The following is a 14,562-nucleotide window of genomic DNA, read 5'->3' as shown; positions in this document are numbered from 1 at the left end:
GAATTTAGTCTACCCGAGGGGCCGAGGGTGATCCTCTTGGTTCTCAGTATATTAAGTTCTGTATATTAGAAGATGCTCAGTACCAAATTTATATAAACCAGCAGTACTTGTAGAAAGCCCCAACATTGACCACCATAACATAAATGAGGTAAAAGAGGGGGGCAGAATGGAAATGGAGAGAGTATATAATCTCACAGAATGAACCAGCACAGAGTATGTACCATATGGTTCTGGTTGTAGGCTGGTCATGTTTTAGAAGGTATTAACTTCTGCCATTGTAGAACAAAATGAGGCAGAGTAAAAACAAACAAACAAACAAACAAACAAAAAAACCAAAACAAATAAACAAAAAAACATATCTTGTATATCTCCCCAAATTAGGTTGAGTAGGGTGAAGGGAATCTAGAAGTAGAAAATATATCTAAGACCTGTAATCGTAGAAATATGTCAAAAAGTAAGAAACTTAAAATGAAGAGGTGGTAAAATACTGAAGTTAAGGTGGGAACAGAGAAAAAAATTGCAAATTTATAGTCTGATATAAAAACCTGTTGTACTGGGGGAAAAAAAAAAGGGTGGGGTACCCTCTGATTCTTTATACTATAAATCCCTCTGACTTCCCCTGGAGCTTCCCAGCGCCGCGTGGTCCAGAACTTGCTCCTCCCTGTCCTTCCAGCTGGTTCCGGGGGCGGGGCCTGCCGCGCTGACTCTCAGGTGCGTGCACCTGCGGGAGACGCCCCACCCCCCGCCAGGTGCCGGGCTCCGCCTGCGCTGCTCCCCGGCGAGGCCTCTGTCCCCCGGGCCCCCCTCCCGGGCTCAGGGGAACGAGGAGGAACCAGCAGGAGGGCGGCGGCCGGCTCTCCGGCCCTGGAGTCAGCTCCGCGGGCAGCACCGCAGGCTCCCACCCTGGCCGAGGTGCTCCCGGGGCTGCGGCGCTCCAGCCCCTCCCCGAGGTCGGCCCGCGGGTGCGGGGAGCTCTGCCCGGGCGCCCCTCCCCTCCTGGGGACCCCGGGAGCCTGGAGGCTTCCCCGCCCTCCTGCGGCCCCGCCCGGCCTCCCCGCCCCGCACTTGTCCGCCCGGGAGCTCCACGCTGGGTCCGAGGTCCCGCTTCTCGGGCAGGGCTTCCCGGCTCCTCGCGGCGCCCCTCCCGCACTTCATTCTTATTTTTTAATTTTTTTCCGCCTTCCTACCTTGCTAGAAGTGAAAACCCTTCTCTCTGTAGCGTCAGGTCGAATTCAGGTGTTCAGGATGGTTGGCAAGTTATCTAGGGCAGCTGGTGGGGCGGGTGAGTGAGGCCCCTGCTCCTCCGCCTCCTTGAAGGTGTGTTAAAGGTTAAATGAGATTGCACATATGGAAAAATGGTTAGTACAGTGCCTGGCCCAGTATGTGAACTTGAGGAATATTTGCCATAATTAGTACTGCCTCCCTCCTATTATTGTTAAAAAAAAAAAAAGTAATTCCATAGAAAATACATATTGTAAATCCCTTTATATAGAAAAGGCAGGAAGGAAATGTTATTCTTACTTTACATATATGTCTACATATGTGTATATGTATGTATGTTATGGCACCCAGTGGTCCTTGGGAGGCATGCAATTTTGAGAACCTTGCTAAGATGACTCAGAAAACAGCCAAGCAGTGAAAATAATTCTTGGTTGATAAGGCATCTGTGCTTACCTCAAGACCCACCTGCCTTCCCAAAGAGGTGTTACTATTTAGGGTTAGCTCATCTATAAAGTGGCCATCTGACCATATAAAGGCAGGGATGTGTCTTTGGAAATAGGTAGATTCTGGAATATGGTAGTAACTCTTGCCTATGAACCGGGTCCCGGTATAGCCAAATGTAAATGGCAAAACAATTAGAAAATACACTCTAAAGCTGTTTGGGAAAGACCAGGAGAATTTGTGGAATGTGATCACTCCTCCTAGCTGAGACCTAGAGGTAACACATTGACAAAAGTTCTCTGAAGAGTCAAATCGGAGTGACAGTCTTGGCTTGCTTGGGTTGTCAAGATTCCTTTGTGCTGATGGTAGGTGAATTGTTGGATGGTGACTTGGAGAAATAGACTTGACTATTTCTCTAAGAAATGACTACCCATTTTAGTTATAGACAGTCTGAGAATCTTTATTTTTTTTTGTATCACTGTAAGATGAAATTTAGGCAAATTAATGGGCTATAATTTCAGACCACTAGTCTGTTCTGAAATCATAAGGCTAGCAATAGTGCAATTTGAAATGAAAATTATAGTTTGAGTATTTTTTTCTTTCTTTTCTTTTTTTCAGACTAAGTAGAGTGGACAGGTGGAACAGTTAGAATCTGCTCATGATTCACCTCCCTCTCACATGTGGGCACACTCACACACACACACACACTCTAAAAGCATAGGAGAAAAGTCTTACCCAAATCTTCTGGAAAGTACCCATTTAAGCTACATGTGTATTGCATAAACATTGCTTGGCTTTCACAAGAGCCACCGTACAGGGAAGAGGAATCATAACGCATATTAATAGGTGAAGAAAGCTTTTGGGAAAGACCGTAAAACTTTGGAGGCCATAAACTCTGGGAATGGATTCCAGAATGAAAGTACTCTGAAAGCTCAGAATGCAGGCTAAATGTGTGTGGGGCCAAGTCAATAAAGTTTTTGTCCTGAATTGCAAAGTACAGTTGGTGCATTGTCTTCCAGGCTCCTCCACCTTTACCTCTTCTTCTGCCTTTTAACCTACTTGTTGCTTTGTGAGAGTGACCCTGATAGTAATACAGAATATAAGATTTAATGAAATGGTGACATTTTGGCTGGATACGTTTTTCATAAAAAGGGTCACTATATATTTTAAAGAGGTGTCTTGGCTAGCATTTTGGACTGAAAGAGAAACAGTCATCAAATTTCTGTACTCCTCTATAGATCTCTCCACAAGGTCATGCCTTGTGGACACAGCTACTGCTTGGGGCTGAAGGGGAAACCCACCTCTGGCTTACCTTGGAGACATGCTGGAAGCCCAGACATGATTCTGTAGGAGGGTCAGCTTTCCAAGTGGCCTCTGTCTGTCCTGACATCGCAGTCTTAAAAAGTGCCTACGTTCTCACCATCTTTGTAAGACCATTAACCACTACAGAGTGCTCGTCCCCATATTTACAACTCCACACTGGGTCACCACCAGAGTTTCTGCCAAGCTCTGGGGGTCCCACATAAGCCTCCCACCATGTGGCCACAGCACGTGTTTCCTGAGTGGAACTCGGTGCTGCTGTCTGGGTGCACATTTTCGGTCTATAAATCCTCCACATTCCTCGGCCTATTTGCTAGGCCTCCAGCCAGTGCTGTATTGTATGAGAGAATGCCACATTTCTCAAGAGAGAACTGAGCACTCCTGCCTGGACTGTGTGGCTAAACCTCCAGTTGTTAACGGGAACAGGCTGTAGCTCCTACAGGGCTATCCTTTGACCAGTGTCCTAGGGCAGGGCCCAGGTCCATTGTGTGCAGATGAATTCAGCTGCACCTGACAGTGGGGTGTGTGGCCATTCTGCTTCAGCTATGGAAGGCAGCAATGTATTTATTTGGTTTCAGTCTCAGTGGAATCATAGGAGACATTTTTTTCCTCTTTTTTTTTTTTTCATTCCAGTGTGATGATGGGCTTCCCTAGGTTGACAACACCAGCAATGAAACCGTCTCCTATAGAAAGTCAAGCCATGGCTGTGATAAAGAGTTGCCCATTGTGGATGAGTCCATGGAGTCAGGAGAGCAAAATGTCACATATATTGGTTTCAATCACATGATTCATTTTTCCCCTGAGATTTTGACAGGTGTAATATCTTTCACATTTAAAATTCTGAAAGAAGAACAGACTAGTGGGAAGCTAGGGTCAGGAGAGGGAGAAATGGAGCAGGTCAAATGCTGCGTGTTCTTCAGGCAGTGGTAATGTGTCACATCATAAATGTTAGGGCAGGAAGTTAGTTGAGGTGGGGTTATGGGTAATGGGAAACTGAGGCATCCCTGCTTTGGATTTCTCATGTAGGAATAGAGATGGTATTTGGCAACCTCAGGAGGGTAGGAGGAGGGTGGAAGGGAAATAGATATCCAGGATAGACCCTAGAACCATAAACAGAATGCATATTGCTCCTGAGCAAGTCAGTAGAGCTCCTCTTCTTGATTCAACACATCTTTACGGACTGTTCACTCTATGCCAGGGATTGTCCCCTGGGGATACTGGCTTGTCATCAGTAGTCACATCTACATCTTTATTAAATGTTTCCATCCATCCATGCTTGCTAGGTGTTCCCAGGGAGTTAACTGGAATCAGCAGTGGCCTCCCTGAATTCTATGGAAAATACAAGATGCATATGTTTCTTCTATTACAGTGTTCTGTGTTTGGAAATGAGCAGTTTTGAGTTGTTATGCAAACACCAAGGTAATAGAATGTGTATAAATTACAGTAAGTGCAATTACTCACAGGAAAATTTGTTGGCATTTAGTCATGTTATTGTGTTCACTGCAGATTATAGCTTGTTACTTTCTGTTCCTCTAATACACTTTATCCACTTAAGTTTTGAAATAGAAATGAAATGCTGGCATATCATCATTTTGCCAGAAAGATATATATGTGTCTTCTATTGCATTAGACAGGTTAATATGTTTTTTGCATTTTATAACAGGGAACTTTATTAGCATGATGAAATTAATGCATGCATGGCAATATCTTCCGAACCAGTTGTTACCAGTAGATAAAGTCTGTTGTGGTAATTGCTAACTGAATGTCGGATCAGGGTTATTAGTGAAATAAAATCATTCACTGTGTGATGATCAGAGCTACAATGTTGTGAAGGATAAAAGAGCTGCCTGTACTCCCTAGTTTTAATTAGCTGTTAAAGAGGTGTCCTGGGTGATTTTGAAAGACTCATCTTATCAATATTGTTATTTAGAAATGATTTATAATATTGTTACAGAGTCTGCTAATGTTTCTATCATTAAAAGTCTATCATTGTTTCCATTATGAACTCTGTTGTTTGAAAGCTTTGCAGACAGAGCTTAAATATTTCCTTCAAAGCTTTGCACACATCTTTCTTTAAAAGATTGTTAAGGTCTTAAAACCCCAAGAGTTACTGCTTGTGGATGGGCCACAACTAATCTTTATTCATATGACAATGCCCAGCTTCAGTCCCATTAAGAGATGTAAGCCTAATTTTAGAGGAAGAAACTCCTCCCCTTTATCTGTTGATTGTGCTTGGAAGTGGGTCTTGGTCACCCTGGAAATCTGCACGAGTAGATTTGGTGTAATATATCTTCTGCCATTTAATTAGTCAATGGACTTTTCTAGTATTAAAGCTTTGAAACATAAGTTTCCAGAAGGACCTAATTTATGGTCTGAAGTGGTCCTGAGTAGAATTTCCATGTCTGTCAATTCCTGTATAAGTATAAACAGAAACATTTTTGAAGAAAAATATTCTCCAGAGAGCTAGAACTCCCTTTATAATGACTGTGTTCCTGAATAAATCTGTCTGCAAAATCATAATTCTGTAGCTTTGATCCTGGTCATGGTCCCAGCGTTTACACCATTATATCATTTCCAAGGAACAACATTGGGGTTGGGGCCATTGGATCCATGGTTGTGCAATGCTTGGATTTCTAGATCTACCAGGTAGCCATACTTCGCAAAGGTCATCTTTAGGATAGTGATAAACTTTCACAGAAATTTTGTTTTTTAAATTTGAAGAGACCATAAAAATTACCTACTCTTATTTATGGCTTACAGTGAGAAAAATGAGACCAAAGAGACTGAATACTTGTTTAGACTAAAGTATCTATTTAGTTAAAAGACCCTGTACAAGAATCTAGCCTGGCATAGCAGTATTTTTCTGCTAAATGCTTGCCTTGCATTGTTATTGACCATGTATATTTATATTTAGCCAATAACAATGCAAGGCAAGCATATATATGTATATAAAATATGGTGTATTTTATATATATAAAGTATGGTAGTAATAAGGTAACTTAGATACCATGTCAGTCACTCTAAAATAAAAATTCCATACCTTCATTATTTAGTTATGAAATTTGAGCGGATTGTTGTGACTGCTAGTTTGCTTGACTCTCAGTGGAATGAGCTAGTAGGCTAGTAGGCTGGTGGCTTTCTGAGGATAAGGTAAAATTTTTATCACAGAAATCCTCAAAAATAATGGGTCCAAATAAGTCAAGAAGAGATTTTTCGTGCCACTTAAGGGTGCTATCAATTTGAATGCAAGTGCATCTGTTTCCATTTTAGCGTTTACTATAAAAAGGATGTTGAAAATCCAAAATAACTGGTACCATATTTCCAGTATATCCCAATAATATGTTGGTGCCAGGATTGCCCATAATTTTCTCCAGTGTGGCATTTCATTACTTTTTCCCATATTATTCCACAGGTTTGCAACTTGACCAGATTTATTTATGGCCTCTGGAAAGATGTACTACTTCTAGTGCTGACAGAGCTAATCAATGCCTCAGTGAATTTGTCTACATTGCAAAGTGATACCTGGAGGACTTTCTGAGGTAACTGTCCTTTTGAAGTTATAGGGTGCCTGAAGTTCTTTTATGGTCATCTGTGTCTTCTGAAGCAATGTTTCTCAACTGTGGTGGCACATTAGAATCAGTGGAAGATCTTGTATGAGGTCCCAGTGCCTGGGTCCCACATCTGGTGACTCTATTCTGGGATGAGACCTGAGCATGGTAAATTTTGAAAGCTCCCCAGGTAGCTCTGGCAAGATCCCCCTTTTTCTTTCTTTATTTTTTAAAAAATATTTTATTTATTCACGAGACACACACACAGAGAGAGAGAGAGAGAGAGAGAGAGAGAGGTGGAGACACAGGCAGAGGGAGAAGCAGGCTCCATGCAGGGAGCCTGATGCGGGACTTGATCCCCGGACTCCAGGATCACGCCCTGGGCCGAAGGCAGGTGCTAAACCACTGAACCACCCAGGATTCCCCAAGATCCCCTTTTTTAAAAGCTTCCCAGGCATGCAGCAAGGATTGAGACCTACCAGTGAAAAGAAGTGGCTCCCCTTCATAGCATTGTTTAAGGAGAAGGGATTCTTTTATGAAAAATCACCCATGATTTAACAGTCCATGTGCTATCATGAAGAAAGAGTTGGAGCTGACAGTTTTATTATAAATGGCTCTGATGTGATGGCTAAAGTTAATTTTCAGATGTTCTGTTTTTACCTCAAGGGACTAACTATACCTTGTTAGTTTATGTTTAACTTGAAAACAGTAAAAATATGAAAAACAAATAAACCCCAGCAATATGTATGCTACCAAAGAGATGAATTTTTAAATTATTTCTCTTCTATTACTATGAGATTTAACCAATATTAATAGTGACTTCTGCTCATGTTAATAAGTAGATGTTTGAGGATCTGTTCATTTATTGGTTCAAATATTGGCTTACCTTTTGTGTATCAGGCACCAGAATAATCAGTCTGCAACACATCATTATCTTCATAACCAAAATTTACTGTGGAAATAGACAAATTATTTTGTGGAATTACTGTTGATACCACAACATCTTTGAGACAAGTTCTTTAAAGTGCCATGTGATAGGCAATTGTATGGCTCTTTCAACAAATGAAGTCTGCTAGGTTTTACTTTTGTTGGACAAAAAGCATTAGAAAACTGATGGTAATAATTAGAATTTCTAATATAATTTGCAAACTCTAAACCTTTTGTTTTTAAGGCACAGACTTCCAAGTCAGAATTTTTGATGATGTTCTTGAAGAAAATAAAAGGTAAAGCACAAATAAAAAATACAGAGTTATTTATAAGAGAGTAGATGAAAGAAGTAAAAGCACACAACAAAAGGGGTTAGTTAACAATTCTGGTGTGTCCATATGATGCGATGTTATATTATAAATTTTAAAAGTTGTAAAGAAAATGGAAACATGCTTGTATTATATAGAGAAGAAGCTGAATATAAAGCAGTAGTAATAGTACGATACTCTCTAAAATATACAAATATTCATGTTGATTTTGTTTTTCTCCATTCTCTGGGTGGTTTGGGTGATGGCAAAGTCAAGGTCCCAGATGGTCTTGGTTGTCCTGGAAGCTTACCCAGGTACAGGGTATTTGCGAAGCTGCTTTTCCCAGTGAGTGTCCAATTTCTGGTGATTTCTTATAACCATGATGCTGGATTATCCTGGGGAAGACAATGTGGGTACATAATTAAAAGCTTCACTGCCTAGCAATGACTCAGATAAAGTCAACTGGCCAAGTGATAGGTCAGCACTCCCTCACAGCTCTTTTACCTAACAGAAGCCATCATTTCATTCACCACATGTGTCTTATAGCACAACACCCCTCTCAAATCCCTCCAAAGCTATTCTCCTCCCCTGAGGGAAGCTCACTAGACCAGATACACTTCCATCCCTCATTAGTGTTCTTCTCACTTTAGATTGTTGTTGTTTTTTTTTTCTCATTAACTTAAAGCAGTGGTTCTCAAAGTGTGGTTCCCTGGGTCTGCAGCATCATTTGGGAATTTAAATCTGGAAGAAAAAAATTGCACTAGTTAACAATGATGTGTTTCTTTCCTTTACAATAATATTTATCTCCCAAAAATTTATGGAATTATGATAGCTAAGATATACAAGGCTTTTAGTATGTGTTGAACATTCTTCTGTTTTCCAACTGTTAACTCATTTATTCTCACAACCACATTCTGAAGTACGTAGTCTTATTTCCCTATTTCACAGAGAAGGAAACTGGATACAGAGAGGATAAGTAGCTCACCAAGGGTCATGAAACTATAAAAAATGCTCATAGGAGAAATACTGGAAGCAAATGTACAGTATCAGCAGTGGTTTTTTTTCTGGGTGTGGTACTACAAAGAGCTTTACATTTCTTCTCCATGCTTTTCTGTATTCTCCAAAACAAATATGTATTATACTTGTCTTGGTTGGGGGGCGGGGGGAATCCGAAATATTATTGAAAAGAACTAAGGAAGAAGTTTCAAAGAAGACCTGGAGTAAGGGTGAACCAGAACAGAAACAAGAGGTGTTGTGACTTTTTAAAAAACCTCCTCCCTCAGGTCAGGTCTTCCAGGACCTTGGCAGCTGCTGAGCAAATAAGGAAATAAAGAGCCCCATGTGTAGGTACAGTGAGCTTCAGAATAGGAAATCCAAGGAGGGCATGACATTGAGCCATCTGATTTTCCCAATGTCTTCACAGGTTTTGGAACTTACTGTCTTGCTAGGTAGGCAGTGGTAAAATATATTTTATCACAGTATGTCCGGGAGGCCTTTGATGGAACAGAACCCAGCTTTCTGTATCTAAGGTATAAAGAAAGTTTGGCCATAAAATAATGCCCTGACTCATCTTTAATTAAGTGTGCAAGGTGGGAAAGGAATTAGTGTCTTCTGGTGTATGGGATGGAGAAACAGCTATAAGTTTTCAAAATAGCCCATTATTAGCAATCTGCACTGAATCGATTGGTACCTGCAGCTCAGTTAGCCTTTGAACAAGCTGGACAATAACTGAAGTAATTATTTGGGGTAAATTATTGCCATCGTAAAATGTAATCAATGTTTTATTACAGCAGAAAGAGATGTTTTTTTCTTAATTTCTGTCTCCATTCCACCTCTCTTCAGCTGAATCTCCTTGCCAGAGCTCTGAAAGAACGGTATTTTATTTCCTCTCCTGCATTGGCAAGAGAGTCTCAGGCATCCAAATGCAGCAAGACAGGACACATCTTGTAAAGGTTTTCCATTTTAATATCCCTTAATGACCAATATTGAATTCTTTATAGTTAATCTGCTGTCCTCATGAAAACAATCTTGATGGTTAAAAAAATCAATCATTAATGAGCAGCAAATGACAGCTCCCCAACAACACAGCTGTATTTTTGTAAAAGTGATTAAACATTGTCTGCATTCATAATTGCATGGTTAATAAGAATGTTGAGTACCAAGTCAAGCATTGTTGCTAATGATGACAGATTACGATGCTACAAACGCTTTGGAGTTATGGGGCTAAATTTTCAAAGGCAGTCCCTGGAACGGAATGCACACAGACCCACTAAGTATTCAATTTGCATGGACCATTACCAGGTTTGTGCATGGCATTTGGGAGCTATGCAGTTGAGACTCTTTTGAAAATCTGGCCCATTATGACAGAAAGCATCTGTAATTAACAGTAACTGATCTCCCTCTGCCCAGTGTTGGGGAAAGGTATAAAATGATCTGTGTGTGGTTTGATGGAGCCTAAAGCCCCTTTGGTGAGGAGTCCTGGAGGTAGAAAGGAAGGCAAAGAGCCTCTGGGGTTGTTCTACAGCCTTAGAGGTAGGTGTAAATGTTGGAGTGTTGCAAGCAGGTGACAGAGTGGGCAAGTCATTGAGAAGGGGACCTGATAATACTATCATTGATGATTTGCATCTCTTGTTTTGGCCTTAAACATACTCCTTAAACCTTGGGAATTCCTGAATTATCATTCACAGGTCTGACTACTGAAAATCTGAGATTGTCCCATGGTTCACTGGGGATTGATAGCTGTGCTGAGGGGTGAATGGTAATCTTTATGAAGCTGTGGGCAGAGTGAATCACTGAGTGATTGAGCAAGCCCCATCTGCTGCTCAGTCTGCCTGTACTCTGATCAGGTATGAAGCAACTTTCTGTCGGATGCCCCATGTGGTCACAACGTATGAGGAAAATTGCATGCTGTAAATGAATTTATAAATTTAAGGATTCTTGGAAACCTCTGGTCTCTTGCTGGGATGTTGAGATTCTAATGGACAGTTCGATGGCTTTATGTCTTGTGCTCTTATTTACTTATTCCAGTTTGTATGGATATCTTATCTTGACAGTTCATTGGCCTGGAGAACATAGACCATGTGTATTATTCCTCTGCTTTTACTTGACTCAGTGATGTTTTTTCAGGGTCAGTCATCTTTTGTCTGAGCAGAGGATTACAGAGTCTCAGTCTTCAAGGCAGGCTGACTTGGGGTTAGAGTATGGTGTTAAGATGCCTGGGTTTGGAATGCTACTCTGTCACCCACTAGTGACATTCCACACCTTTGAGGACTCACCTTTCCTCATCAGTGAAGTAGGAGTGGTATTAGTAGGGTTACTGTGAAGATTCAGGAAGGTATTTGAAACTCTTAGCTGATGACTAGGACATCATATGTGCTTGATAAAAGTTAGTTGTTCATATATTTGTCAATGTTAAAGCCTCAGTTTAGGGTCCTGAGTGAATAAGTACTGTGGCTATGAAAGTGTGATTTTTTTTTTTTTTTACCTAGGCTGGATCATTTTTTATATTTCTGAGAAGCAATGAGGGGGTGCCCTTAGTCCATATGTGAAGTGGCTGTAGCTGATAGCAGTTACTTACATAGTATAGGTTGAAATGTCTTCCTCCTCCACCTAAGAAAGAAGAAAGAGGGTCACCAGCTCAAGCAGACAGGTCAGCCTGGAGGCATGGCAGGTGTCATAGTTAGAAGGTCCTACAACCTTTGTACTGGCATCTGAAATGACACCCAGAACTGTTATCAGGCCACATTCAGGAATGGGGTTGAGATGTTAGTAGGTCAGAGCTTTCTGGAGCCCATGATTTCCAGCTCAAGCTTCTAGCTCTCACATCAGCAAACAGGGGAACTTTTTCCTCCCCACACCCTATAACCAACTTTTATCATTTTTCCCCTCCATTGTTTATTGTTTAAAATACAAGGAAATAAGTATACGTAGATTTGTTTCCTACGCTTCTTGTCACATAAATGTGGTATACTGTGCATAGTTTTTCACTTTGCTTTTGTTTACCTAACAATATATCCTGGAGATGTCTTGTAGAAGTATATATCAATCTTTTCTATTCCTTTTTACCATGAGTTCCATCGAGTGGATGCACCATAGCATAGTCAACTAGTCCTCTATTTGATGGATGTTTGAGAGGGAAAGTTTCTTTAAAATAGTAGAGCTTGGATGGCAGTTTAAACATCCTACAGGCTCTCGTACTCTCCTGTCCCCCGTCCCCTTTCTTGGGTTGTTTGCCCTCTAGTGACTTAGTGGGCCCTCCTCACAGAGGACAGCCAGAAAATCTACACTAAATGAAACTGAATCACAAAGGAAGAATGGGTTTGTGCCTTTGTCTTCATTGTCTCTTCTATCCCAAACACTTTGGAGTCTTCATGTGTAACTGCAGAAATCTTAAAAATGTGATGGAGAATTAAAACCAGGGAGAGACAGTGATATATGTCAATTGTTTCTCAATAAACCTAGAAAAAAACCTACCCCAGGCAGAAATAAATGCATGGTGTTGTAAAATTTTAAAGAATTGGATGTGTGCTCAACATTTTAAAATAATTTAAAAAATGAAGTGGTGGGGGAGTGTGTGTGGCTCCAGGGATTTAATGAAAAACTTGAAATTATAATTTTAATACCTATCTTTACTTTAATGCTCCATGTCTTCATCTGGCAAATGAAAATCATGCTGGTTCTTACTCACTTCTCTTGAGGATGGAGAGTCGTAGCTGCTAAGTTATTGGAAAATATTTTGTAAATATGAAACACAAAGCTACAGTAGTAATTTGCATGGTGATGATCTTCACACCTCATTGCATAAATGATTAGCAAGAAAATTAGGCAGGACCGTGCATTTTCGAGAGCCTTCATAAAGACTGGCAAATACCAAGGCATACAAATCTTCTTTTTTTGGTGTTAAAATAGTCTGATACTCTATGTACATTGTTTCATGTGGATATTGCTGCACTGGGAAAGAATTATGATTTGATCCAATCCAATAGCAACTCTCCTCTTTGAATAGCTCAGGCAATGCCCCCTGACACCCTGACCCTTGTCAGGACCCTTCTTATTTATCTGGCCCCTTCCTCTTCTTGTGTTTATTTATATTGTTCCCAAGCTATTTGTTTTGCTCTATTATGGCAGATCCTAAATGAGAACACATCTTCAAACCCAGTTCAATCTAGTGCTATATCCTCTTCTGTGGCATGGAGACTGGTATAACTGGCAATGGGACCTTAGGTCAATTTTTTTTTTAACTTCTATGAGGCTCAGCTTCATGGTCTGAAAACACAGAGTCAATATGTACATCTGAGGATTACTATGAAGATTTAATGAGATAATGTTAGTCATCAGTAAATGTAGCCCTACTCTATGAAACTTTCTTGAGTCTGCCCTTCAGTGACGCCTCTTTTGTTAGAATGTCTGTTACATTTATGAGACTTCAATCCGTGACACACGTCTTATTGCTTGAATAAGAATGGTTTTGCATTGTGTTCTTGCTGTGTTGTATGTATAAAAAGCCTACATCTCATGTTTCTTCAGATTGTCTTCTGGAGAGCAGAGACTAAATTTTAATTGAGCATCTACTGAGACTCAAAGCTCAGAAGCAGGTTTTTAGAACTAGAAGGGAATATAGGGATGTGTCACATTATCTTTTCCAGACACAATAGCCTTCATCCTTTATGTTCTTCTACAGTGTGATCTTGCCATTTCCACATCAGGAGGTCAAATCTAATTCTTCTCACTTGCATCCGAGCAAGCTTTGATCAATAGAATACAGTGGAAGGGACATTATGTGACTCCCAAGATTAGGTAATAAAATGTCATGTAGCTTCTCTCTAGTTGAATAGAGTCAACACATTTTGGATTTCTCAGTCTTCCACAAGAAACTCAAGCTCCCTGAGGCTGCCATGCTATGAGACTGTCCAGGACACATGGAGAGGCCACTAGACATGTAAATAAAGAAGTTGTCTTAAAAATGGGTCTTCTAGCCTCTGCTGTTGTAGCCAATCAATTGACCCACAGAACCCACATGCATAGTAAAGTGGTTGTTGTTTTATGGCACTGAATTTACCATAGTTTGTTATACCACAAGGATAATTGGAACAAGTGATCATGATTTGAGTACCATGTTTTGGAGATTACTAAACTCAGAGAGATTAAATAAATCATTTTATTCAAACAAAGACTTAGTGGTAGAATCATTTTTAAGCACTGGGTTTCAGTCTTGAAACTCCATGCCCTCATGATTCATTATGTCATGTACCTTTCTAGCTCTTGTCATTAGCCCTGTGAAATTATGGAGTTAAAACTTGACTTCAGCCCTGTCTTCTCAACTGATACACAATTTAAGGAGTACTCTGCTCATGTAGTAAGCAATGAGGAAGTGAATTACAGGATAAGCCTAGCATATAGGAATCTTTTGCAGACTTTAGGTACTGAGACATATTGGGGGCTCCTAAAGAAGGGACAAGGATGAAGAAATGAAAAGGAGAGGTGACAGTCTGCTGAGGTTGGAGCCTTGCAGGAGAGGAAGTGGAAAGCAGCACCGTAGTATTAATATCACAAGGCACTGGTGGAAAAAGAAGGGTTGACATTGCTTCCATTTTATTGAGGCAAACAACTGTGCTGACAAGTTTAAGGCTGATGAGCAGCCTTAGCCAATCTCTTACTGTCTGCAGCTGAAGGAGAAGTGAGCAGGGGGCAGCATATGGAGCAAGAAGGAGCAGAGGGAGGTAGCAGCGGAGGGGAAAGAAAGCTGCAGGAGGGATGGGAAGAAACTCAGGAAACCTATGGAAGCAACCCACTGAGGT

The 14,562-nt window shown here is 40.7% G+C and overlaps 1 long non-coding RNA gene across 6 annotated transcripts in view; it reads left to right on the top strand.

Annotated features, from left to right (window-relative positions):
• LOC140641194 (uncharacterized) overlaps nt 1-14,562 on the top strand; it is a 241,590-nt gene that overhangs the window by 105,580 nt on the left and 121,448 nt on the right. For all 6 annotated transcript variants that reach the window (XR_012037728.1, XR_012037733.1, XR_012037731.1 and 3 more), the window contains 2 exons: nt 6,395-6,521; nt 7,702-7,753. This is a non-coding gene — a long non-coding RNA (uncharacterized lncRNA). The remainder of the gene's footprint in view (nt 1-6,394; nt 6,522-7,701; nt 7,754-14,562) is intronic.

The sequence above is a fragment of the Canis lupus genome, chromosome 10, assembly GCF_048164855.1.
Source record: "Canis lupus baileyi chromosome 10, mCanLup2.hap1, whole genome shotgun sequence".
NCBI lineage: Eukaryota > Metazoa > Chordata > Mammalia > Carnivora > Canidae > Canis > Canis lupus.
This window is presented reverse-complemented; position numbering and strand designations above follow the sequence as displayed.